The following is a 13,553-nucleotide window of genomic DNA, read 5'->3' as shown; positions in this document are numbered from 1 at the left end:
TTGAATACTATTGTATGAGCCATAACTTCAAATTCCTATGTGGAACATTCAAATTTTGCACAAACATATTATATTAATCTGCCTTATTTTGCATTTTATTGCTGTAATGTTCCAAAATTCATTCTTCTAGACAAATGGCAATTCAAGAACACAATTTCAATGATATATTATTCCCTTTGACTATAAAGGTATATTTGTCCATTCAGATTTTTCTCACTCAAATTTTGCAACAGCTGCTACATAATATATTTCTGAATACAAAATACACTCTCTGCTTTCTCGACTACTATAACATCTCTCATCCTTTCAGTGGAATACTTAAAATATATTTTAAATTTAAATTAAGTCATGCAGAAAGGTTATTTATGCTATTTTCTCAGACATAACTTGCATATTTTAAGTGAACTCAATGTATCTTTGTAGGTTAAAAGTAAAATGCCATGAGTCTCATTATTTAAATTTCAGACGTGAGTGTCATCTCTGCCTAAAATATTCTGACATATACAAGGTAAACTGTACCTAGGATTACTGTTCAGCAAAAATTCAATACTTTCAGAATTACAATTCCCTTCCATTTAGGAGGGGGAGTTATTCTAGTTTTAGGATGCATTTTTCTTCTACTCCAGCTTTAGATATGTGAATATTACAAAAAAGTAAAGGTGAAGTTAAAAGGAGAAAATTACAAATAGTCCAACTTGGAAATACTTTTCTTTAAACAATTCAATTTGATTCCAATAATACTGATCAACCCCAGTCAATGACAGATATGCACTTAATGAATCTGTGGTGGAGTAAATTCTTTAAAGGCAGCCAAACCCTATTCTCTGCAAATAGAGGGTTATTGGTGACTGTGTAGTCTATACATACTCTCTGAAACCAATATGCACATTTCTGGAGGGAGAACGACTCAACCACCTAATTTTAGGTACGTCCTATAAACCTAAGCACCATCATTCATCGAATAAGTGACCGAGAAGACTCACTATGCACCATATAAAATTACAGTGGAGAACCATGAAATGCTATATATGTGTGCATTATATATAAATCCATATTGCTAGCAATAATGTCAAAAATGTGAAAATATCACTATTTGGCATTTTTCCTTCTATGTAAAATTTGAACTGCAAGGAGGAAAAAATTAAAACTCATACACAAAAGAAATAGAAAGAGTTTCTTTATAGTAGCATCTGTATACAAAATACACTCTATTACATGAACCTTAAATAGAATATGTCATCTTTTAATGCAGAGAAAATCATAGCTATAGCTCCAACTTGGCTTCCCCTACTTTCATTCTTGCCACCTTAGTATCTCACCTCAAAACAAGCTCATAATAACCTTCAAAAGGCAAAGCAAATTCCCATCACTCTGCTGAGTACTCCTTATATCTTTTCCAATAAATCAGAGAAAGTTAAAGGGCACTTTCAAATTATGTGGAAAACTCCAGAGAATGTTCTCCTGTTCTTCCTGCTGGTCTTCCTCTCTTTCCTCACTCTCCCCTCCATTCAAGGCATTCTGGCCTTTTTTAACCTGGCCTTTGTTCCACTTCAGGATCTTTTCACTTGCTCCTTTCTTTCTCCAAAATATTCCCCATTCAAGCACCTATGTGACATCCTATTTCAGGTCTGTGTCCCTGTCATCACCTTCAAGTAATGTCTTCCTTCGTCTCAGTCTTTAGAACTAACCCTTCATGTTCTTCTCATCTCCCTATACTGATCCCAAATGTTTCAACTCCATATAATCTGATTGCTTTTACTCACTTCTAAAAACTAAAACTATTATTGTTTTATTTTTGAGAATAAGCTCTGTGAAAGTAGGGATATGTGGAAATTTTGTTCATTGTTGAGGTTAGTACTCAGTACAGTGGCTGGTACATAGTAGGATATCAGTAAGATGAACAGATTAACAACTGTGAAGTTGCATTAAATGGAAAAATACATATGAAACCTATACATGTGTAAGATACAATATGCAAACAAACAGTGAAACTCTTACAAAAATATGTGGAGAATTATATAAATAATTGGAGTCCTCAGTGAAATTTTGCTTTTTAAAATTGTTACAGAACAAAACAAGCCAAATCATGTAGAGTGGATCAACTAATTTTCATTAAACTCAGAAGAGCTCCAATATATTCATGTAAATTTCCATTAAACCAAACATTCATGATACAATTAAAGAAGACCACTTTTAATTTAAAATGTGAAAGCTAGGGTCAGAGACGAAGTACAGAAATTAAGGTGCTTGATTTACAAAGGGCTGACCCACGTTCGATGCCTGATACTACATATGTTCCCTTAAGCATTTCCAGAAATAATCCCTGAACACAGAGCCAGGAGCAAACCCGGAGAACAGACAAGGGTATCCCCAAACCCACAACAAAAAAATAAACTATTCACTATTAAATAATATCAAATGTAAAATTATTTATAAATTATTGATATGAAATAAAGATTGCCACTAAAACAAATAGGTTATCCAGTAACTTTTACATTTTTCTCTACACAAACACTTAACAATAAGGTCTGTATCATAGTCATTACCTGTAATGGTTTACTAAAATAACCCAAAGCATTTAGTGTAGGAGTCAATCCAAAAACTCTGGCCCCTAGGAAACAGATGAATAAGTCTGATTTTTTTTCCCTTGAAAGTAACCAAATATCTTCTTGTTTTCAAGAGGAAGATGGAAAATAAATCAAAATTTTTTCAAAATATTATTTTTTCCAGGAAATCATGTCGTGCCAAGAAGTTCTGGCAAAATGATCTGCCATCATTATGTTTACAATAGTCTTTTAAAGAGTAAGCTTATTGAGTTTGGGTGTCAAGCATCATTTTATACCATCTACAGAGAAAAACAAAGTGGTCAATTATTAGAACCTATTGGTGGTGGGAAAGTTGCACTGGTGAAGATGGGTGTACTTTTTATGACTTAAACCCAACCACAAAGATGTTTATAACCATGGCACTTAAATAAAGATAATATTTTAGAAAAAATAAAGGGAATGAATAAATTAATTTTCTCACTTTTTGACTCAGAATAAGAAAGAAAGAACCCACTGGACCCTCCGTATGTGTCCTTTCCCTTCCTTAATATCCTGTAGTACACACAGATCACAATTATATAGCAATTTACGTACTTCATCTGTTTCATGTACACCAATATATTTCTACCTAAGAGTTCTTTGAAGGTAGACTTTCAAATAATAACTATTCATTCGGATGAAGATAGAGTCCTGTTTGTAATATTGACAAGGAAAATTATAAAAAGTGGAAAGCAGTGTTTACATTTTACCAAGCCAAATATCAGAGAAGTGAGAAGTACTCAGGACAATCATGTGTTCACTCCAAAATCAGTCATTGGCACTCTCAGCTTCTCACTTTCCTTCCCCTTTCAGTTGTATTAATACAACTAAATAACTATTTTTGTCACTACATTGACATTTTCAACCAATGACTATTGCTTAAGAAAATTGCTTAACATTTTATAAATATACCTCATATTTTTCCAGTAATAAAGCTGATGAAATGTCATCATCTTTCTTTTATAGATGAAAAAATATTGGTCGAAGTGATATTTATATAATTTAACGTCTTAATACTGACAGGAAGTCTCAAAAAAAAAGACAAACTCAGGATTATGACTCAAAGCCTAGCTAGGTTCCTTGTTACTCAGCTATTGTGGCCCTGTTTTCTAGAGTTGGCTATGTACCAACCTTATTAAGAAACCCAGTGTACCAATGGAATATTATGCAGCTGTCAGGAGAAATGAAGTCATGAAATTTTCCTATACATGAATGTACATGTAATCTATCATGCTGAGCGAAATAAGTCAGAGGGAGAGACGCAGAATAGTCTCACTCATCTATGGGTTTTAAGAAAATAAAAGTCATTTTTGCAACAATCCTCAGAGACAATGAGAGGAGGACTGCAATTTCCAGCTCACTTCATGAAGCTCACCACAAAGAGTGGTGAGTGCAGTTATAGAAATAACTACACAGAGAACTACCATAATCAAGTGAATGAATGAGGGAATTGGAAAGCCTGTCTGGAGTACAGGTGGGGGTTGGGTGGGATGGAGGGAGATTGAGGACATTGGTGGTAGGAATGTTGCACTGGTGATGGGGGGTGTTCTTTACATGACCAAAACCTAATCACAATCATATATGTAATCAAGATATTTAAATAAAGAAAAAAAAGAAAGGCCAAAAAAAAAAGAAACCCAGTATACAATAAAAACTTCATCTTTAATTGTCTGCATGTGCTTTATATTTATATACTTCCATATGACTGAGTTCTACTGACTCATTTCACCAACCAGTTCTCACAAGGAAGCTCTATCCAGATCCAAATATTGAATAAAAAGGAGCACATAAGAACAGAAAAAACTGGGACTAATGTCTGAAGGAAAAGGATCTTCAGCTTCCTGAAGAAAAGTCAAGACTAGCTAGCTCTTGTCCTACCTTTGAGCATGAGTCAATCCATGTTGAGCAGGTCTTAAGAGGTTAGGTCCAGTAATATTTTCTCTCAGGTTTGAAAAATAACTGTAACCCAATATATTCCATCTACTTTTAGACATAAAATGGGATTCACATACCAGACATATTTGGAAAGTTAAAGTTATCGTTACATTTGAACATTTCTGAATATTTTAGTTTATAAAGACCACTGAAGAAAAAAATATTCCAGGTTACTTTTCTGAGTCTATCTTTGAAGCCTGAGTTTTAGTGGAACAGTCTTTTGGTAAACCACTGTTTTTTAGGTGGTAAATAAAAGATAGTACTTACCATGGGAAAGGTGCATGGTTAAAACATGGTATATTATGTAGAGAGAGAATGAAAGGTGAAGACTAGTTCTTATTAAAAAATAAAATGCCATGAAACAGAATCCCATGAAACTTATTTAGCATCTTAATATATTTCCTAAATTATATTATATTAGCATAGCAGTAGTTCTTTTTAAAGGAACTACTGTATGGTATGAGTTATTACTTATTTTGATATTTATCTTGTGACAAAAATACTATATAGGAAAACACACCCACACTCACCAGATTTTAAAAACTATAAACATAGTTGTATTAGCTTAAACATCACATTTACTCTCTGCAGCTAAATATATTTCCATTTCACACACACATGTATGAATGTTTTGGCAATTACTTATAACTAGTTAAAGTTAATTCCCTAAAAATTTGATACATGTTGAGATATGTCCTTAGAAGGCCTGATGACATATTATATTTTAGTTCAGTAACAAAAGGTCAATTCTCAAAAGATATGCATACGAAACTATAGTTCTCTTTCCCACATCTTTACTGCATTTTCATAATTGAATAATAAGCATGATATTTTTAACAAGATAATTTTTACTTTCTTTGAGTATAATCAAAATGTCAGAATCTTAAATTCTCATGCCTACACAATGAACTACTGCTTATAAAATTATATTCCTATAAAGATTTCCATGAGGTCTATAATAAAATAAGAGAAATAAAATGATATTAGAAGCCAAAATCTAGGCTATTACCCATGTTTTACCACACTTTTATTGTATAAGCTTAGGATCTGATTGAACAGAATATCAAATCTATAGTTTAAAATGGACAGCTGTCCAGTGATGATACAAGAGTTAAAATTTATCTATCCCTGTGCTAGTACATAAGCACTCTGAGCTTCATGTTAAATTACAAATTGAGAGAGCTGAAATTTGAGTTGCCTTGCAACCTTAAGTTTCTCATGTATCCAAAAAGCTAGTCAGAGTTCTAATGTTTCAAATATCAGAGTTCCTATAAAATCTGTGACACCTCTTTAGGTTTTCTGTATTTTTCAAAGCTAACATGAATGATTCTATCATGCACATACAGTGTTGTTAATAGAAAAGAAGCACTATAAACAACATACCAGTAGATAGGGGCAAAGGACATATTCCTGGCAACTTGGAGATTGGAAAATATCAAAGCATCATAATTAATATTTTTCTAAGTATCTTCTCCCTAAAAAAATTTCAGATATTGAGAGTGTGGTCAGGAGAGGGTCATGGAGAAGAACAGATAAGAATCTTGACATCTACATCCAAAAAAAAAATAGGCTGGGGGAGAGAAAATAAATGGAAAGAATAAGTAAAACATGCTAAAATTGACCCAATAGTATTTATTGTTTTTATTTTGGGAGTCACACCCAGCAGTGCTCAGGGCTTACTCCTGGCTATGAGCTCAGTGATCACTCCTGGTGGGCTCAGGGGACCATAAGAGGTTCTGGAAATTAAACCCAGGTCAGTTGCATTCAACACAAATTCTCTGTACTATTGCTCTGATTACTTCCAACAGTATGTTTTAGGGGTGAAAGATGAAAGAAAATAAGACAATAAAATGTTATGTCTTTCTTATATGAATACTGGATCACAGATATTGACAAATATAGTACTAAGTAAGTGTAATAGTCGAAATACGTAAAATTTTGTTCAGCCAAAATAACTATCAGCCATAGACCAATAAAGTCAAGTCCCATGAATGGCTGCTAGATATAACTCTGGTCACAGACCTAAATAAATCTCTAATTAATTAAAAAATAGTTATTGATCAATTTTCCTGGCATGCCATTTCAGTCTCAATAGTTTCCAGATTCTAAGATTTATATTGATAATATATACACACTTTGAATAAATTAGGATAAAAGATATTAAGAATTATTTCTCAGAAGTATAATTTTCTCCTTTATAATTTTTATGAAAGCTCACAATTTACAAAATTATGCAGAGTTGAGTTTTAGACATACAATTTTCCAATATCAATTTCACCACTCATGTTAACTTTCCTCCACCAATGAGTTCCTATGACCCATCCTTCCATCTTGACAAGCACTTTTTAAAGTGTGGTTTGACAAAGTTTGGGTCTCATGATTTTAATGCTGTTGACTCTGTGGTTTGGCTATTTAGCTCTGTCCTTACTTAACAACACCAATATACCTGAATCTCCTGCTTCCGGATTATTTCTCATCTGTGGAAATACAATTTTCTAAATTTGAAAAGCTCCCATTCGCTTTCTATTGATTTTTTAATTTAAAGACTTGAGGTTAAAAAATCCCAAGGAGCAGCTGTTTATATAAAAAAATCTCAGAAAAATGATCAAAATTAGCAACCTTAATTGTTAATACACATTTTAATGCTAGCCTAAATATTTTATGAATTAAAGATGAGCCCGAACTTGATAACCAGAAATCACTGCACACAAATAACTTTTGACCAAAATTTGCAGTATCTAACCTCTGTTCTAAGAATCCTATTTTTTATTGTTAACAGTTTACTTTATTGGGGAGCTTAGACTGTGATGAGACTTTTAAGTTGTTATATATCTTTAAGTTTTTAAAATAACCTTATGAGATAGGAAGTTCTTATCTACAAATATATTTAATTAAACCATATCTATTTACAGCTAGGTCATATTAAAAGGGAGATTACATGGTTTCATTTGCTTTTTAAATGAATACCAACCAAAAAAATGGCCAACATTATTAAGGTCACAGCTATTGCCTTCATGCCTTCAGCTCCAAACCCTAACTTCCATCATCTAACATTTCTATTTTCAATCACCATACCCCAGTGAACAGATTAAATGTAATTTGCTCTTATGCATCCCTTACCCCTGCCCTTGCGATAAATGTACTAGCTCTCCTTAACAATAAGAAAATGGAAGTTCAAAAAGGCAAGACTAACAAAATTCTATTAAACAATCATAGGATTGCCAGGAAGTCATAGTTCTGATGCCAACATATTCCCTAAGATGTATATGTGATTTCTGGGCCCGGAGAGATAGCACAGCAGCGTTTGCCTTGCAAGCAGCCGATCCAGGTGGTTGGTTCGAATCCCGGTGTCCCATATGGTCCCCCATGCCTGCCAGGAGCTATTTCTGAGCAGACAGCCAGGAGTAACCCCTGAGCATCGCCGGGCGTGGCCCAAAACCCAAAAAAAGAGAAAAGAAAAGAAAAAAAAAGATGTATATGTGATTTCTACAGCACAGACATAGCCAATACTCAAAGCCCACATGACATGGAAAATGCATATATTGGTCATAAACCAAAATCTAGAAGGAATTTGGGTGCTGGAGTAATAATACAGCAGGTAGAGTGCTTGCCTTTCATGCAGTTGACATGGTTTGATCCCTGGCACTCCAAACGGTTCATCAAGGACACCAGGAATGATCCCTAGGCACAGAGACAGGAATAATCCCTGAATACCACTGGGTGTGGCCCAAAACAAAAAATAAGGAAGCAAGGGGAGGGTCCAGAGTAATAGTAAAGTGAGTAATAAGTAAATAAAAAGTAAATAAAAATTATAAATAAAAATGTAAATAAAATAGTAAAATGAGTAAAGTGCCTATCTTGCATGCAACAATCAAGGTTAAATTCAGAAGGGCCCTGAATCCTGACAAGAGTAAGCCCTGTATAGAGGCAGAAGTTAGCACTAAAAACTGCAGGGTGTGAGCCCTTTAAAAAGGGAAAGGGGACAAACACAAATAAAGAGAACATATTAAAATAATTTAAAATTCCAAAAGAAAAATCATAACTAATGCCAATTTTATTATACAATAATATGTATGCTTTTAATTAATTAAATTAGTGTAGTCTGACTGGCTTTCATGTTTTTAACTGATCTTCAAAAGATTGCTAATTATATATTTTATTGTATTGCAATGGTAGTTATAAAAATTATACTTCATGGAAAGTCACAGGATATTTCAAATATAGAGGCATTACCTAAAAGTAATATTTTTAATTTTCAGTCATTATACATGTCAGGGCAAAGCTAAAAATATAAAGGCTAAGAGGAAAAATGCTGTGGCTTAGAGTAGGCCCTTTACAAAACATCTGGTCATGAGTCTATGTCCCTGTTATCCCGTATGCAGAAATGAATCCTAACAACTTTGTTCTCTATGGTTTCTCTGGATCTATAGGCAATCTCTGATGACACTGGAGCCAAAAATGTGAATGCTATTGCAGATAAAGGGGATGGGTTGCAAGCACATGTGTGTAGACTGCAGTGAATCCTGGTGGGAACCACAATCTCAACTTGTGTGCCTCAACTAAAAAGTGGGACCCCTGTAGGTGCACATAACAGCACTACATCTGAAGAAGCACAATGTCAGTGAGTACCGCAGCCAAATGTGCCAGCACCACAACTGAATATGTGTTATGGCACACCCCAGTACCTCAATCCACTGTAACAACAACCACAGTAATACATGAGAGAATAATAGAAAAATAAATAAAAGGAATAAGATATATTAGAATATTAAGAAGTCTATGTCATAAAACTAGGTTCCTCGATTTGATCTGATTTCACTTTTAAAGAGCACAATGTCTTCAGTACAAATATTGCTCTTCCAAGGGAGCAGCAGAAGTTGTATGTGGCAAGGACCCAGGTTCAAACCCTGCTGCTCATGAGCCTTGGAGAATTGCTGAGTATTGGCCATAGCCCCCAAAGATTGTTGGGCCTTTGCAATAATGCTACATCTGACTGAGTTGGGAGGTGGAAGTAGGAAGGAAGGGAGAAAGGGAGGAAGGGAAGGATGGAGGAAGGGAAGAAAGGAAGGAAGGGAAAAGGAAGGAAGGAAGGAAGGAAGGAAGGAAGGAAGGAAGGAAGGAAGGGGAAAGGAAGGAAGGAATGAAGGAGGAAGGAAGGAAAGAAGGAAGGGAGGAAGGAAAAGGAAGGAGAGGAGAAGGAAGTATGGGAGAAAGGAAGGAAGAAGGGAGGGAGGAAGAAAGGGAGGAAGGAAAGAAAGAAAAAAGGAAGAAAAAGAAAAATAAAGAGATGAAAGAAAGAAGGAAAGAAAGTAGGAAAGGAAGAAAGGAGGAAAGAAAGGGAAGACGGAGGGAGGGAGGAAGGGAGGAAGGAAGAGGAGAAGAAAGTATGGGAGAAAGAAAGGGAGGGAGGAAGAAAGGGAAGAAGGAAGGAAGAAAGAAAAAAGGAAGAAAGAAGAGAAGAAAGGAGAGAGGGAGGGAAGGAGGGAGGGAAGGAAGAAGGGAGGGAGAGAAAAAAGGAGAGAAAAAGAAAAAAGAAACAAAAGGGGAGGGAGGCAGGAAAGAGGGAGGAGGGAAGGAAGAAGGAAGGCAGGGAGGGAGGAAGGAAAAATAAATGAAGTGAGGGAGGAAGTAAGGAATGAAGGGAGGGAAGAAGGGATGAAGGGATGAAGAAAGGAAAGAAGGGAAGAAGAAAGGGAAGGACAGAAAGAAGGGAAGAAGAAAGGGAAGGATGGAAAGAAGGGAAGAAGGAAGAAAAGAAGGAAGAAAAGTAAAGGAAGGAAGGAAGGAAGGGAAGAAGAAAGGAAAGGGGGAAGGAAAAAGGGAAGAATGGAGAAGGAAATAAGGGAGGGAGGAAGAGAGGGAGGAAGTATTGAAGGAAGGGAAAATGGATGGAAGGGAGAAAGGAAAGGAGGTAGGAAAGAGGAAAGACGGGAGGAATGAAGGATGGGAGGGAGGAAGGAAAGACGGAAGGAAGAGAGGGAGGAAAGAAGAACGGAAGGGAGGAAGGAAGGGAGGGAGGGAGGGAGGAAGAGAGAAAGGAAGGAAGGGAGGATGGAATGGAGGGAGGGAGGAAGAGAGAAAGGAAGGAAGGGAGGATGGAATGGAGGGAGGAAGAAAGGATGGAAGGGAAGAAGGAAGGAAGGGAAGAAGGAAGGAAGGGAAAAAAGAAAAAGGGAGAGATGAAGGGAAGAAGGAAGGAAGAAAGAAAAAAGGAAAAAGGAAGGGAGGAACGAAGGGAGGGAGGAAGGAAGGGTTGAAGGAAGAAATGAAATGAGGGAGAGGGGGAGGGGAAAGAGAGGGGAAGGAGGAATTTGAGGGGAAGAAGCGATTTGATTAAAGGAGAGATTTGAGGGAAGGAGGAAAGTGAGGGAAGGAAGGAAAGAAAGGGCAAGAGCCAAGCAATTCGATTTCAAATCAAATTAAATCATATTCAACCAAGCAAAAAAACAATACTCTTATTTTCCATACTGGGTTCTAATCAAACTAACTCACTCAGAAAGACTTTAATTGTTAAATGATATACTAAAACTGAAAGTTCTTTGCACACTTTCAAAAAATGTAATGAAAGCTGAAAAGAAAAAAATTTCATCTCTGGTATTCTGGCTTATAAAAACATCTATATATACGACTGTATCCTATATTCAAGTTCCTCATCAGATTCCTTCAGCGACTACCACTGAAGAACAAAGACGAGGAGCAACCAACTTTAGCTTTCTTAAATCTGAATGGTTTCTATTTATAGTCTGAATTTTCTAAACTACAGACAGAAAGAGGTCAAGGTCTGTACTTTCCATTTCAAGGTGTCAATCACATTGTCAAAGCTGTCACTGGAGCAAAGATTACTAGCTAGAACATTGGGAAACAAAATGTATCCTTATAGATTGTAGTTACAACAATGTGCTAATCCTATTACCTGAGGGAACTTTCCAGGCTGACTCTCTGGTTGGATTGCAAGGGACTGACAAATGCTGCCAGCTGACATATGTCCTCCAGAGAAAACACCAACAGCTCACAGTGCCTGCAAATTATTGTTTTCTCAATTTAAAGATAAAAAACTAAAGCATCTTCTATATTAGAAATAGAATATAGAATATATAAAAACAGAAATAGAATATGGAACATATAAAAACTAAACAATATATTGTATAAAATACATATTCTCTATTTAAATAGAATATAGGATGTTCTATATCAGATATAGAATATATAGAATTAGGATATAGAATATATATACATATATATATATATATATATATATATATATATATCTTTGTTTTTTTGTTTTTTTGGTTTTTGGGCCACACCCTGTGACGCTCAGGGGTTACTCCTGGCTATGCGCTCAGAAGTTGTTCCTGGCTTCTTGGGGGACCATATGGGACGCCGGGGGATCGAACCGCGGTCCGTCCTAGGCTAGCGCAGGCAAGGCAGGCACCTTACCTTCAGCGCCACCACCCGGCCCCATATATATATATCTTTTGACTCATACTACTCCTGCCAATGACTATTTTAAATGACCAATTATGGCACACTATAAACAATGAAATGTTCCTGGATATCCATTCTATACTACATAAATATTTAGTTTTAAATTGATTGCAATACTACACTGGTGTATGAACCAGTGTTCCCATTTCCCTCTTACAACACTCCTCCCCTTTTAATCCTCACCCCTCACACAAACTCAATTATGTGGATTTGTAATTAAAAAATATCATTAACAGTATTGCAAATCATTAATTTAAAAAGTTTGTAAAGGGGCCCAAGCGGTGGCACAAGCGGTAGGGCGTTTGCCTTGCAACGCGCTAACCTAGGACAGACCCCGGTTTGACCCCCCTGGCATCCCTATGGTCTCCCAAGCCAGGAGCGATATCTGAGCATTTATTAAAATGTTTTATGAATAAATATTTGGCAGGTCAGGTATTAGAATGTTTGTAGAACCTTTCTCTCATGGAATTTATGAGTGATTTTCTATACTATATTCATGAACATCAGATCTTCTTTTCCTCAACTTCTGTGAATAGCATAGTCTTTGACTCAATATTTTTTCTTTTCTTTCATCTGCAGCACGAAATAAGATCTTGAATTAAAGATAAAACAATGGAGATTGAGCGATAGCACAGCTGTAGGGCATTTAACTTGTTCTCCGCTGACCTGGACCAACCCAGGTTAGATTCCTGTTCTCCTCCTGCCAGGGGCGATTTCTGAGCACAGAGCAAGGAGCAACCTCTGAGCACTACCAGGTGTGGCTCAAAAACAAAACAAAAAAAAAAAACAAAAAGATAAAATATCAACCCTAATGCTTCATTTCTAAACAATCTGCTTGTTTTGTGTTTTTTTTAACATATCAAATGTCATCTTAAATGTTTCCAATGTTTCCAGTTTCCAAGGCTCCTTACAACAAAGCATGTGTTAAGCAAAATCAATTTAATGCTTAGAAGCTAGAAACACACAAATTTAAAATTTAACAGTAAGTTAAATATTCTCCTTTAAAGTAGAGAATAGAGCAGAACTGCCTTTCTTTCTTTTTTTTAGTTCCCTTTCTATGATTAGAATATCAGAAGTTCTGACTCAAGTGTACATGAGACTAGATCAAATACAAGTTAATTTAGAAGTAGGAATGTAAATGTTTATAATAAAACTTGGGTTGAGGTTAAACTTGATTTCGGGTCATTTTTTATTTTCTCATATTCACTTGGAGAAAAACAATACCCCTGGGAAAAAAAGAGGATCTATAACTTTTATAATCAAGGAGAGTCTAAGATTTGTTCCACTTTATTGTGGTTTGACATCTGCTCCCGTGTGTCTCCTAGGAATCAGCACAGATGCAATAACATCTAATCTTTCAGTCTCTCATGTCTGAAAACTTCCATATCAAGCTAATATGACGGCGAACTTTAAAGTAAATGATTTTATGGGGCTGGAGTGGTAGCACAAGCCATAAGGCGTCTGCCTTGCAGGCACTAGCCTAGGATGGACAAAGGTTCAATCCCCCGGCGGGCGTCCCATATGGTCCCAAGGCAGGAGCGATTTCTG

At 35.8% G+C, this 13,553-nt stretch overlaps 1 long non-coding RNA gene across 1 annotated transcript in view; it reads right to left on the bottom strand.

Annotated features, from left to right (window-relative positions):
- The window catches only part of LOC126001994 (uncharacterized), a 148,123-nt gene that overhangs the window by 48,864 nt on the left and 85,706 nt on the right, over window positions 1-13,553 (bottom strand). The gene's annotated exons all lie outside the window — the stretch shown is intronic.

This window comes from Suncus etruscus, chromosome 2, assembly GCF_024139225.1.
Source record: "Suncus etruscus isolate mSunEtr1 chromosome 2, mSunEtr1.pri.cur, whole genome shotgun sequence".
Lineage (NCBI taxonomy): Eukaryota > Metazoa > Chordata > Mammalia > Eulipotyphla > Soricidae > Suncus > Suncus etruscus.
This window is presented reverse-complemented; position numbering and strand designations above follow the sequence as displayed.